Source organism: Saccostrea cucullata, unplaced genomic scaffold (genome assembly GCF_032062105.1).
Source record: "Saccostrea cucullata isolate Sc308-1 unplaced genomic scaffold, CSIRO_AGI_Scuc_v1 ctg1865, whole genome shotgun sequence".
In the NCBI taxonomy this organism is placed as follows: domain Eukaryota; kingdom Metazoa; phylum Mollusca; class Bivalvia; order Ostreida; family Ostreidae; genus Saccostrea; species Saccostrea cuccullata.
This window is the reverse complement of record NW_026923196.1, coordinates 159,788-175,652: the sequence shown is the minus strand read 5'-3', so window position 1 is coordinate 175,652 and position 15,865 is coordinate 159,788.

Below are 15,865 nucleotides of genomic sequence, written 5' to 3'. Positions count from 1 at the left end.
TGATATAAAAACAAAATCTCAAACTATTGAACAATTGATGGATAATCACACCCATGAATGCCATTACATTTCCCTAAAATATTCGGTTGTTGATTTAGTTCGAAATAGGACTTACAATTGCTAGGAGTTGGAGAAAATTTAAAAAAGAAGAAGAAAGAAACTTTTTTTCTAGAGTTTGTAATTATATCTAAATTAAAAAAAAAAACGGGTGAAAATGTAAATTATTGTGTAAACAGAGAGTTATACTGTTAAAAATTTTCAGTAAAATAAAAAAAATGTCTATAAATATTCATACATGTATATGATATATTAGAATGTACACGTGTTTCTAAATAACGAATTCTCTGAGTTGTAAAGAACTCTTCAATTTTTTTTTTTGAAATCGTGATGGAATTGATCAACCCGGAAATGTGGAATTTCCAAAGTCTAAAGGACACTTTAAGTCAATGGCCGCATTTCAAAATCCAAATCAGCACTCAGAGCTCTTTCAAACAACAAACGTGATTATTAGCACCAAGTAAAACACTAAATAAATAGCGACCATGAAAGTTTAATAATGAATTATTTGAAATATTAAGGTAGTACAAAATAAAATACCCGTGAAATTTGTTTCAACTAATTTCTCAAATACGAAAGCCCAATAGAAAAAAAAAGAAAAGAATGATATATCACTGTTATATCAATATCCATATTCAAAATGATATTTTTTATTTTGTTATATTTTACAAAAAATTAAAGAATCCTATTTTCCTTTACAAAAATTTGAAATTTTCAATCAAAATTTGTTTATGACAATTAGTAATTTTAATTCAAAAATTTATTTTTTTTTTGTAGAGGACACTATATATATTGGTCATTTGGGAGCCAACACTCTAAAATCTAAAATGTGTTTATGCCCTCTACATCTATGTGATATGGCAGTCTGGTATTAAATGCAAAGTAACTTGATTCATTTTTCCATGGCACCTGATCCCACCTCTGATGTGTTTGTTCTGCTCCTATTTTGTATTGTTTAATGAACTTTTGATCGAGCTTGAATATATACTGTTCGTTATCTCCATATACATGTAGTTAATTACAGTAGAGATCCGATATTTGGACATATTTATAAGGAGTCCCCATTCTTTATATTCATTAAGGGTCAAGGTCATTTTTAGAGATCAAAGGTCAAGATTTTATCCTCTCCTGATTCTTTTGATTTTTTTTTTTGCCTTGAATAGATTTTAAATCGTCAAAATATCCGTTCAATGTTCCTCATTTTAACACATTTCTAGGTTCCATTTCCCGGGTAATGTATGTTCTATGTTTTGATCACATTTCACTTACAGATGTGTGCCAAAAGTGAAGACTTGACGCCGATTTGCTAATTTGTTTAGGCATGCTACAGATGTATATGTACGGGCATCTAAACTACATTTTGTAAAATCACTGAAAACAGTTCTTAACAGATCATACCACAAATTTCTTGATTTGTTGTAGTTGATAAAAACGTGTTATGTAATTTTGTTCTGCAACAGCTGCGACCATTAATTCCAGTAATAACAAACAAAGAAAGACATTTTATTGTTTATATTTATATCTGTTTAAATAATCATTTAAAGAAGGATTAAAAAGTTTAATTATTGTATTAATGATGCGAACGTCTTCATACGTTCCATTGATGGAACAGCCACTGATCTGTACAGGGGACATGCCTAATGTAGTTCATGCAGTGATTAACGCAATGGGTTTTCTTAAGAAATAAAGGAGAAAATATTCAGTGGATGTAAATATTTACCGGTATCTGATAAGAAAGGTATATTTCAAACTATGTGTGCAAAAAATATGCCGTTGAATTTCTTTTATATTTTATATAAAGAAAGATTTTGTATCCTGGAAAATATTTCAAAGTTTCAAAAAAAAAAATATGAATGAATGGTTTTATTTAAATTGTAAATAAAGAGCCTATGTGGGAATCTGGTCCGGGGTGGGAGGGGGTGTCCCCCCAAAAAAGCTAATATATGGATTTATCCCTCAACTATTTACACAAGATACATGTATAGCTTCGAATTTTTACTTGTGCCCCCCTCCCCGAATTAGCTTCCTGTAGGCATATTTTGTAGAAACATTGGGATCGGGGTTAATTTTGAGTAACTAGTTATCTCTAATACGGTATCATTATGAAATTGTTTTGATATTATTTAAGAATAAATAAATGCGCACTACCTGGTTCTTCATTTTACAATTACCGGAAATGAGAGAATGCTACAAACAATGTCAATGGTAAAATCTTTCTTATCATTTTCTCCTCATACATCTTTGCAAATATGTTAAGTGATTGCCACATTTTTATTCAGCGTAAAAAGATTTACATAACCCTATTTCTTTGCCGTGAATTAGTGGAAACACAAGAATTTTTAATTACTAGGATTCTATTTTTCAAGTCTTCTGCTTCACTTTCACTTACTGTCTGACTTAGACTGAGTATAAACATGAGGGATTTTTCGTGTTTATTGTGCAATGTTGTGTATTATCATTAAGCTATCGAACCCCCTTCCCCATCACTGATCAGTCAATGAATAATTTTTGATGAATTTCAGAAATCTGTAAAAATTAACTTAAAGGTACTTGGACACAGATTTGAAATTATTTTCTCTATAATATTACGACTTATATATTTTAATAGCATTTCACACAAAAATTAATTAAAAATCTTATTTTGTTTAAAAGATATTGAAATTTCAAATTTTTCGGTGGGTTTGATTGACATATCCTTGCACTCTCACAAATTTAATTTTGTTCTTAATCCTTAGGAAAAGTGGCAATCTCGTTTTGTATAAATGAAAAATATTAATACTATAATCCAGAAAATTCAGAGTAGACACGTTCGAAAGCAAAACAAACACACAATATATTGTCAGTCCGTGCAGTTGTGGTAAGCAGACTGTGACGATTGAACGCACCCGGTGAATTCTAAATATAAACAATAACAGAACTCGAGCCCTGTTTACAAAAACTGTGTACATAACACGAGTGTGCTCGATTTGCTAAACTCTGTACGCATCTCTTAGTTCGGAATGACGATACTTGTGAAGGTGTTTTGCTTTCTAACATTTCTACTCTGAATAAAATTATTTTTCTTGATAAAAGTTTTAATATTTCTCATTAAAACACATCAAAATTGCCACTTTTCCTAAGGATTAAGAATAAGTTAAAATTTGTGAAAGTGCAAGGATGTGTCAATCAAACCTGCCAAAAAATTTAAAGTTTTAATAACTTTTAAATGAAATAAGACTTTAATTAATTTTTGTGTGAAATGCTATTAAAATATATAATTCGTGATAAGAAAAAATGAGAAATTATTAACTTCATATCTGTGTCCAAGTACCTTTAAATAAACTAACTAAGTATATAGCTATGATGAGCAAGAGTACCTCTTCCAAAATTGTGATTTTTGTGGCCCCAGGGATAAGGGTTTAGGTGTAAGGGCGGGGCCCTATTGATTATATAGTGAAAATGCATTTATTCTTTGGAAATCTTCTTCTCTGCTCCTAGGAATTAATAAACTAACCAAGTACATAATTATGATAAGCAAGAGTTCCTCTTTCAAAATTGTGAATTTTGTGACCCCAGGGTTAAGAGGGTTCTGGTGTTAGGGCGGGGCATGGCGCAGGGTGAGTCGGTCGTTTTATGACATCTCACCCACAAAATAAATCTAACTGAATTTAATCTATTTTCTCTTCAATAGGTTCATCTTAGAAAATATTTTCAAATGTAAATATATCTTAAATGCGTTTTTTATCATCCTTTACAATACCTTTTTCCCCAGTTGCCATTTTGATGATCTAGCTTGTACAGTTTTTCTCTGAAAAAAAGCATATTTTAAGACAATAAGTGTAAAATAATTGAAAATGAATGTTTTAAATATAGATGACAATATAGGAGCAGAGAAAACACGCGGACCTCCAAAGCATAGGAAGTGGGATAAGGTGTCATGGAGTAGTGAGCATCCCCTTCCGACTGGTCACACTCGCCGTACGCGTGTGCTTCTTATGATGATCGGAAAATAATGAAAAAATATGTCCTGGATTCAGTGTATAAATAATTGACTAGAAAAATGGAATAAAAATACGTCATTCAGCATTTGACTCAATGATAAATTGAATTGTATTTGCTGACAAGTTTATTGTATCGACCAAAGAAGTAACAAAATGATTACTCAAAACGATACTATAAAAACCCTTGTGTCAGAAACTTGTTTGTCAATAATTTGCCACGTTTTGAAAATTGTTCATACGTAGAGTGTGCTCTTGCATAGTGAATCAACTGAGATATATAAACTCTATATGCAGGTTATGAAGATATAAGGAAAATTGATGATAAAAAAGTTAAAGTCATCACTTTTTTTCTCAATTTCACCAGGATTTCTCATTTATCGACATACATGTAAGAGTGAAAATCACCATAGATAGGTATAGTTTATAGTTAACTTAAGTAATATATATGCTACTTCGATGTCAACTGAAGTAATAACAAAAAAAATAAAATGCACGGAACATCTTATGATCTTGCAGACAACAACTCAAAACACCAGCATCAGTGACACTGTAGATCACTTATCTTCGTGACACCATTGTTTTGTAGTGAGTTTACGTACTTTACAGCTTTAATAGAATTATGTAGAAAATAAAGTATTTTCAAGGAATTCAAAATGAAACCACATGAAAAATTGTCTTGCTATCTATATTGAATTTGACATTATTTTAAAGAAGAGGCCAGGAACATACAAATTACTGTTTCCTGATGAAAGACTGTTGGCAATATGTATACATTTTTTTGTCTGATACGGTTTTCTTAATTTTTCATTGTAAATAAAAAGTGTAAAATATGATTTTTCATCCTGTTAATCTACAAATTATGCCCCGGAACAACTTATTTGATCAAGCTTATGTTATAAAGAATCATTAAAAGTATAATTTCTTAAATTTGAGAATTCAGTAGGCACCTTGCATTTACTAGATCTTGACTTTAATCTATAAGCGAGACAAATTTTTCACGAATTGTAGTTATATTAGAGAGAGAATAGAATTTTAGCGAGCACATTGCCTCGCATTATCAACCAAAAATTAAGTTATTCCGTAGAAAAAAACAGAGATTGCATGTAGATCAATTTAATTTTGAAAAAAAATGTTAAAAATAAAGCCTAAAATTGTGTTACATCATCACATTACCACTGAGTGTTACATGTAATTCTTCAAAATCGGAATAGGCTCAAGAAATGATCACTTTTCATCAAAACTTTCATATTTATTTTTTTTCTAGTTTCCATGATTTATCTAAAAGAATTAATTAGAACATAATTTTTATGTTATTCAAAATTACAAATGGGTTGCGCCAAAATTCTGAAAACATTTTAATAATCTATATTCATATGCCTGTTCCCTTCACTTATTTTCTTTTCTTCAATCATCCAAACAATTATCTAGCTAAGGTGTAAAGAAAGACCTACTCGTTGCTTGCAACGAGCATGTATTTAAAGTATTGCCCTTGCAGGTACCGGTATCTGAGAAAGTCTTAATTAAAATTGATGTCAGATATCTAACTTCTAATCATGGCATGAGTATAAATATGCTTAAATGTAGAAATAATTTCTTTCGAACTACAATAACTATTAAAGCGAGATTCCAAAATACAGACTGTGTATTTTACTACAGTACAGTGAAAGAAATACTACGAACATTATTCTTTAATATTTAATCCTGCAACATTAACAAAAACTCAAACATACCAATTAAATGTAATTTAAAAACCAAGAAAGACAAGAGGAAGAGGGCAGTAGCTTTTTCCATCAAGTGTTTTTCATTTACATGCCTGAACTCTGTCTCAGTTGATGTCGGACAAAAGACCGACTCCTTGGTTGCAACGAAATTGCCTTTAGTTTATACGTTTTTAATCGAAAAGGTTTACGATAAGTTTTTTTAAACTATTACAAAAAGCAACTGAATTGTTCGCAAAACGTACACAATAACAAAATCTACGTGTATCAGGGTCAAATTGCTGCATTACACATTCTTTAAAATGTCTGCTTGATATATGTGGATTGTTTATCCAAAACTACGAACTATTTTAATGTTTTTTTTGTCCTACCCCTTGAAAAGTGGGGGACATTAATCTGGGTCTGTCCGTCCGTCCGTCATTCTGTCTGTCTGTAATTCTTTCGTTTCCATACGATATCTCGAGAACCCTTTGAGCTTTTGCAATGAAATATTGCATATCAACTCCCTATGGAATAAAGAAGAAGCCTATTGATTTTGAGGTCAAAAGGTCAAAGGTCAAGGTCATAAATTCGCAAATTCTGTCTGTATAAAAACACTATCCTTTCCGGGCGATCTTTCAAGATGATTTTGAGCTTTTGCAATGTAATTTTATACCAAAACTCCCTAGGACCTCTCTTACCCCTCTTAAAGTGTCCCGTCCCGTTTTTTTAATTAGTATTTATTGTATTACATGTCGCTATTTTTAGCACGGGGACATGAGGAGAGTTATTACGTATAAAACAGTTCTCGGTGGCCTTTATATTCTTATTACATGTATTAGAACTGTTGATAAAGGTTAAATTAGACACCATTCATTGTGTAAAATTTTTACAATATCGAAGTTCAACGTTAATACTTAGTATATACATGTATGTGACTTCATCTTTGCATATAATTTGGATCTGTTCAAAGATGTTCCTTGGTCTAGTGGTATGCCTCTCGCTTCATGCGTGAGAGGGCCCGGGTTCGCATCTCTGCCGATCCAATTTTTTTTTTTCGAAATACATTTTTTTACTTAATGATAGTATCTAGCATGTGATATGAAAAATATATGAGGTCTGGCTCGTACAAACTCATAAAATCATCGTTACTGTGTAATAGATATTACATATAAAGAATCTTCTATACACATAATCAAGAATAAGCAATCAAATCTTTATAAATTATCCATAATGGCATATTTTATTTGCTTCAGTATACATGTATACATTTAATAATTCTACAAATTCAGTCAAGGGGATCAGACCCCCTCCTCCCCGAACTGCGCATGGTTTACTTTTTCCTTAAGGGGGGGGGGGACACGAATTCTCTGAATTAGCTTGTTTCATTTTTCTTTTGACCCGTCTTGTAGATACTAGATACATCTTTGAAATTTTGTATATTGGTAGCCTATTCACGAGTCCAACATTTGTCTTCATAATCTTCCGTTCTATTGGTGGTTATGCTAGAATGTGCACATTGGGCATTAAGGCGTCATTTTTCATTACCTGGATGAAATAATTCTTCATTGATACATGTTTTGAATAAAAGGTTTTAAAAGTTTAAAACTTTGTCTTGATGGTTGTTTTTAGAATAGTTATTCTTTTCTATAATTATTTTAATAATCGTGCCTAAAATAAGTAAGAAGATGGGGAGATAAGGCGGGTAGCATGCCTATAGTGTCAGGTATTTAGATATCACATTTGATATGTATATTGAGTATTTAAATCTACTTCTCATTATTGAAATTAATGAAATTATGGAAAAAAAAAACATTTTCATAGAGAAAAAAATCTCTTAAACATTTCATTTCTAAAAAAATATTAGATTGTATATCTGGGATTCGAATCCCCAGTAATAAAATACCGAAGTATCATACTGCTTTGAGACAAACGAGCTACCCACTGCACAACATGGCTCACGACGACTAGGGGCATTTAAATCATGTTTGTGATATGACCCTTGACTTAATGGACTTGAAGTATTTCTCGGAAAGATGCGAATGTTTTGTCATAAAAGTGTACTTTTAAAGTGTAGTGGGTCTTCGCTCCATTTTTAATGTTTATTCTATCGCAAAATTTAAAGATAATCTTTCAAAAAAAAAATGGAGCGAATTTAAATGAAAATATTGAAAATTTTGTTCTAGTATGAAAAAATTATCGTTTTTGTTCTTTTAAGTCTGTGTATGCTTTTTCATAGGCAAATATTTGCAGTCTTAGTGAGAGTTCTGTAATTTATAGATTGCAAATGACTCAGTTGAAGGGTCACGGACGCAGTTGCAGCTTGAGTTATCTAAAACGATGTTAGGTCATCTATTTACTCAATCTAAAAAGACGAAAATGTATTATCTTGGTAGATAAAAATATTTCTAGAAACAAAAATGAAGCTTTTCTTGAAAACATCTGTATATTTAAGAAATAAGTATCATTTTGAAACATCTATTGGGATATAAATACGGGTTGGTCACGAGATTAAATTCCATAAAGCCCTAAGGGCTTTATGATTAATTAAATCTTGTGCCAATCTGTATTTATACATGTGGCCCGATAGATGTTTTAAAATGATACCTTATTACTTATATTTACATTTGTGACTTATTTATACTGTACATTTGCCTGATTTTGACTTATAACATGTGAACTGCGTTATTTTTCAAACCAAACGGCATGTATGTAATCCACTGAACACGCGTCGAACCTTTATGATGTCACAGAGAAATTACGTCGAAAGTTTATCCATACGCACATCTATGACCTCTTGACCCTGGACCTATATTTATACAGTTATAGATACACATTGCTTTCAGTAGTGTTATATAAAGGAAAACATTTACAAATGTAAATATTCATAGATATTAAGTGTTAAATGTCGGATTTTATGAGTGTAGTTTTGCAGACGCAGCAGTTTCTATACAGTGATATCCCGCTTTCTTTTGCGTAGGAATCACAGGTAACTTTTAGTAGCCGACGCTTCCTTCGCCGACAAAGCATCCTTGGAGGAGTCCACTGCTTACTATGAAAGGTGTCACAGGTTACCCCATCGCTAACAGATTACAAATACAAATTCTACAATGCATGGTCAGAAAGTATATGGATGTGCCCCCCCCCCCTTGACATCGCTTCTCACGGGCCTGCAAATGATGTTGTACTTTGGATGACAATAAAATAAGAGCACAGAATAATTTAATGTTAAGATCTCCCTCATACGTTTGTTTTTAATTGAAAAAAATAGTACTATCTTTGGTAGCAGAACCTATATAACTTCTTTTGGATTCGTTCAGAATATGTATTGAACATGCCATACAGCTAGATTAATCCGTAGTCATCGTTGCATCATCGCCACAGCGAGCTCGGTGTATTCCCACTTAGCCAACATTTTGAAAAAAATACAGGTAAATCGGGTATGGGACACATGTATAAGTAGAGAACAAATAAAAAAAATTACAGGTGAATAAAATATTTATTGATTTTAGTCTATATTAATTTCAGTCATGTTTTGAAGAACAGTTACGTCAGAAAATCAAAATTGAAAAGGTCTTTCTAGTTATTTTATATAAAGAAAGTTTGTTATTTGTTTTGTAAATTATAGATATCAAGAATTTAAAGCAATAATCCGTTTATTTTTCGACTTTACATTTAGTAAACAGAATAAAATTCAGTCAATTAAATAAATTAAGTTCAAAATTGGTGAGAATTTATATTTGAACGTAAATTACATATATCATGTACATCAACTCTTAATCTCTTTTCATATTTCATAGCTTCGATATGCCATACCTGTATAAACAAGAAACTTGTGAATTTAGATATAATTCTTATAATTCATATAAAATAAAAATGTATAAAAGATTAAGTTTATAAATTGTGTATATTTTTTCCTTCTTTTATTGTTTTAAGGATGAAAAACACAGAATATGCTGCAACATGTCTTTTTTAATACTACATATATTTAAAGATTCTAGAAACCTTTGAATAGTTTGATATGTAAGCAAAGACCGTGTCATGCTTTGTTTACATGGAATAGATATATTAATATACATACATCTTGTATCGTATGTTCCTGCAAAACATATTTTTTCAATAAAGAAGTGAATTCTTAAATATGATAAAACAGTTTCAAGTGATTTTTAGCTCACCTGACCCAAAGGCTCAAGTGAGTTTTTCTGATCACAATTTGTCCGTTGTCTGTCGTCGTCGTCGTTGTCGTCGTCGTTGTTGCCTTTTCACATTTTCGACTTCTTCTCAAAAACCGCTAGGCCAATTTCAACCAAACTTGCCACAAAGCATCCTTGGGTGGAGGGAATTCAAGTTTGTTCAAATGAAGGGCCAGGCCCTCATTAAAGGGGAGATAATTGGGAATCAATGAAAATTTGATGGTATGTTTTAAAAATCTTCTTCTCAAGAACCACTGACCCAGGAAAGATGAAACTTATGGGGAAACATCCTCAGGTAGCGTAGATTCAAGTTTATTCAAATCATGATCCCCGGGAGTAGGGCGGGGCCACAATGGCCGACCAAAGTTTTACATAGAAATATATAGGAAATTTCTTTAAAAATCTTCTTCTCAAAAGTAACAAAGCCATAATTGATCATATTTATATGGAAGCATCCTCAGGTAGTGTAGATTCAAGTTTGTTCAAATCATGACCTCGGGGGTAGGGCGGGGCTACAATGGCCGACCAAAGTTTTACATACTAGTAGAAATATATAGGAAAATTCTTTAAAAATCTTCTTCTCAAGAATCACAAAGCCATTATTGATCATTTTTATATGAAAGCATCCTCAGGTAGTGTAGATTCAAGTTTGTTCAAATCATGACCCCCGGGGGTAGGGCGGGGCCACAATGGCCGACCAAATTTTAACATAGAAATATATAGAAAATTCTTTAAAAATCTTCTTCTCAAGAATAGCAAAGCCAGGATTGGTATTGGGACTACTTTTGGATTTAAATTATTAAATGATAAACCAATTTCTACTTTTTCCTAGCCACAATGCTCAGTTGAGCGATGTGGCCCATGGGCCTCTTTTTGTTTTTTAATAATTCAGTTGAAACTGTGTTTATGTCCCTATAACTGGTTTATTTCACTACACACACATCGGCATTTTCCCATTCCATGAGAAAAATCCACGATATCAACATGGAGCATATCTTTTTTTTTCTTTTTTTTGTGAGCATTCAGACTTTCCAAGTTAGGCATTTTTGATACTTTTTACACTTTTGTGAATAATTCTATGATGTTACTACTCTTATATCCAGGAATTTATTTACTTCTTTTGATCAAGCTGAAAATGAAATTTAGAAATGTTTCATGCATGGTACATGTACTTTTTTTTTAGTTATTCCAATTGATTTCTTTTTGTAAATTTTTTTTTAAATGCTGAAATGATGTATCTTTGTGGCGGATTTGATGCTTTGCATCAATTTAACTTGTAAAATACATAATGTAAGGTCATTTGATATCACCATTTAAACCTTTTTCATTATTTTATCAAATAATATCAAGGCTAATTAAATGACTCCTTTTTCTTTATTGACCTTGTGCTAGCATCACAATTTACCATCGTACCTTCTTGTTCGCTTGAAATGCTACTACAAGTATGTAACAAGAAGTTACGGTTTAGGCTTTATTGTGCCCTAAAAATTTAATGTTCTAAAAAAGTCATGAAATTGGCTTTACCAAGAGTTAAGTAGATGAAAATGACAAATCATTAAAGAAAATGGCATGAAGTAGGACCGTTCTGGAAATATGACGACATTAATTTGGTACATTTATAAGTTTAATGCAAAAAAGCCTCAGAATGTTTCATTTCTCCTTTAGATAATAGTGTCTGCCACCGTCGCCCAGTTTAAGTTTTTAATCACATATCTTAAAATCTTTGTGGGCGACGGTGGCAGAGTATGTTTTCTGAAAGAAAATTAAACAAAAATTGATGTCTTCTGGACCATTTTAAGAAAATACGGGAAAATGCATAAGTTAATGACGTCACAATTAGCATTTAGGAGGTCATATTAGAAAAACGATTTGTTTATTCTTATTGCATGGTATTCCTAAGAATCAGAAAGAATGAATTTTAATTTCTTATATCATTTTCATATTTTAGAAAAATACAAGGCATAATTTGTATTGAAACTGTACCTTCTTCTTTCTCTGAATGGTACTTGTATACAAGTTTAACACAATCTGATTTAATCAAATCTTCAATTTTTTGAAACAGTTGTAGGTAAAATGCAAATGCAATATCAAGTCAAGTTAAAATAATTGTCGTAGTATCAGCTTTTATGTATAAAGCTATAAGGCAATCAAGCAATAAGACCAAAAGGCACATTAGTATGTAAATGTATAATCACTGACGCAGAACAAACGGGTGACAAAAACACTATTCATTCTATTATACCTACGAACATAATTCTTCCGATTTAAAACTAGGTTGAACAGCCCCAGGTATGAAATTCAATGCCGCATGACATTCGGCGTCATAAAAAGAAACAAAAAATAAACAGCAAGAAAAAATGTTCTTTAAAAACTGGTCAGGCTTCCTTCGATTAATTCAACATTGTCCCAATTGTATATTGTAACACATACATTTATATGCAAGCGATAAAATGGGAAGGGGTAATTAATTTTTTTCAATTTCCTTGATTATTTTCAGCTTAATGTGGAATCTGGAAATAAATTGTACCAAAAGTTGAAGAGAAGGAGAATTATGTAATTCTAATTCAACGTGCATACTCTTCTTATAGCAAACAAATAATGCTCATGACGTCGCAGGTTCAAATCCCAATAACCTCAAATGTATTGGGTAGACGCTGTGACACCCCTCTTTTTACAAAATTGAAATAAATGTTGGAATTTCTCCCATCTGTGGAGTATAGAGTTAAATGTATTGAATGTTAAGATACCTTATATATACTCAAGAAATGACTTTAAACTACATATATCTTATATTTTAATAAATAAGAAGATGGTTCAAGAAAAATATTTCCATGTACATATATACATTTATTCTGAAATGACCGGTAATCTTAAATTGTTTGTATTATAAAAAGCATGAAATATTGATAAAAAAAATCGTATATCTGTACATGAACCACTTTCTAGGTCATTATGACCACGTCCACCTGTTTATATACATGTACAACATGTACACCTACGTGTTTATTTTACATTTACATTAATAAAACTAGATGCTGTCATGAGACAGTAATACCCGCACTTAGGTGTTTGCCTCTAAATACACGCTCCTACGTATTGGGCGACTTTCCAAGGAAATAGTCAAAATAATTCTATAATTTACATGTATTAATCAAATTGATTATGAAATTCTCAGACCCTGTGACCTATAACTCAGAACGTCTTATAATTATTTTACACATGCTTAATTCATTATATACCAGTCTGAATTTTATTAATGATGTAAATTCATGCACGGATCTGTCGGGGGGGGGGGGGGGGGGGGTACCCCCCCCCCCCCCCCTGGAATTTACAAGGTTAAAAAATGTATACACTAAAACAAGGAAAAAGTTACAATGGACCCCCCTTGGAAAATGCAGATCCCCCCCCCCCCCCCTGGTAAACACGAATATGTGTAAAATAGGTATGAAAAGTTAAACATTTGCGGCAAAAGAAGTCACCACTACCCCCACCCCACCTCCACGATATAGGTTTTTGACGTTAGGGTGAGATTTACTTTAGGTTTTTTTTTATTGTCAATTTTTGGGATAGGATATTTTTTTTGACTAGGGTGGACCCCCCCCCCCTGGAAAAAAATTCTGGATCCGCGTCTGAAATTAGATTTTGATATATGTTTTGCTCATAATAAGATAAGATAAGATAAGATAAGATTTATTAATACCAATTTGGGGCCCATCAGGGCATACAAGTAATAAGGAAAAAAAAAAACATACAAGCAGAAATTCAAAATTGATAGCAGTAACTAACAAAAGATAAATGATGTTACAGCAGTTGGGGATTACAACATACATAATCAATATACTGTAAATAAAAGTTTGTTTAAAGTATTTCTATATATTACTCTTTTGTATTTATTTGTTTCTTTGTTTAACATTGCATAATTTGCTATTTCTTATTTTAAAGATATTGATTAAAAAATTACCCAGCTTGATAAGCAACATGTCATCTTCATTAGACATAATCCATAAAAATTTTTCTTTATTTGTTAAAGTATAGAAATTTTTATTACTTTTAGCAATAATATTAAAAAAGTCATCTCTATCATGCTTATATAATGGACATTCAATCAGTGAGTGTATCTTTTAAATTTACTACCCCCCCCCCCCCCCCCCATTCGACACCACAATCACACAGCACATACTTTTTGGAATAGGCTAGATGGAAAAGGTTTGTTAAAATTTAATATCGTTTGTAATGAATTAATTTAAAATTTGTTCTTGTACTATACATGTGAACATGTAAATTTCTACATTACATCACGTTGCGTCACCCATTATGATATTTATAGATTAAACACCATTTGGCACACCTCGGCCGATTCCCACTTCATCTGATAAGGTGACGGAATCGACGAAAGTTCGCCAAAATGGCACATGGTTGCAGTCTGGTGTGCATTGGATTAATTCATTTTGTGTTATAATTGGATTTATATTTCATGAAGTTTACGAGACACAGGGGGTCGGTAAGTAGAAGTCAACGATTAGGTTAAAGTTTAAAAACGGTCAAAGATCATCCCATGCCACACTAGACGAATTTCATATTGTGAAGTTATCTCCCGTTGTCGATGTGACATTCAGTTACTGCCAAAACTGGTGCGGATCCAGAATTTTTTTCGGGAGTAGGGAGGGGGGTTCACATCTCAGTCAAAAAATTCCAGCCCAGAATTTCGTGACAAGCAGGAGAAAAAAATGAAAACAAATAAACAAACAAAAAAACAATGATAGTGAGGTCAATGTTTTCTAAGTTTATAGCTATAGGGAGAGGATGTCAAGACTCATTTTTTACTTGCTACAGTATATAGTCTTGTTTAAATAACAAAGCAAATGCCAGATGTGGGGGGGGGGGGGATTCCAATCTTCCTACCCACTTCCCTGTCCCTGAAATAACAATCTATTTTGTGATTCCAGTTTAATAGTATATTTTTTTTCCATTTGACTAATTATTATACATATTTTGTTTCTTGTGTTTATAGTATGTCTGTCTATAAGTCTGCAAAAATTAAATCCTACCTTGCCCATAAGTTTTAAGTGGGATGGGCAATACATATGGCTTCCACATTTTATAAATTTATTTCTTGTGACAATTTAATAAGACCTTTTATTTGGGTACCATTAATTTTTACCTCTGATCGCTTGACATGTGATACACATTTTTACAAGAAAAATACCAAACTTTAAACTCTGCCTAATTTTTGATCAGTAGGTGCTAGGGCTTTCATACTTATCATGACATATTGTATTCATTTTGAACTGTCAACAGGTATAAATATGTTTGACCTTGACCCTAGAGTTTGAACCACTTAAAAAAAATTAACCTTGGCAATTAACTTTTGAACAGGAAAAATTACTTATTTCACATGTGCATTCCTTGTGACAAGACTTTCTTCTGATACCAACAATTTGAACCCTTTGACCTTGACCTTTGAGTTTGACATATATTTGAGAAACTTCAACCTTCGCCATAGTTCCATACAGGGACATCAGTGTTTCACAAACACATCTTGTCTTCATTATTATTTGGTGGTGTCTCCATATGAGGGAAAAATTCCCGAGAGAGAGATGTATTCAACAAACAAACAAATTACTAAAGAAAATATAAAACATAAATATGTTGGTCATGCATATCTCTGCATGAAAAAAACAGCTTTTCAAATACTGCAACCATATTGTAACCCTTTCAAAACACTCATTTGAGCTTTTCTGGTTTCCTTATCATATAATGTCTGTCGTGACGTGTGGTCCATCTGTTTGTCTGAAAACTTTTTACATTTTTAACTTCTCTAGAACCACTGGGCCAATTTTACCCAATTCATATAGAAATATGTACATTTGTATGTCAGACTGTCCATCTGTCTCAAAAAATTTAATCTTGGTCATCACGGTCATATCTACTGAATGAG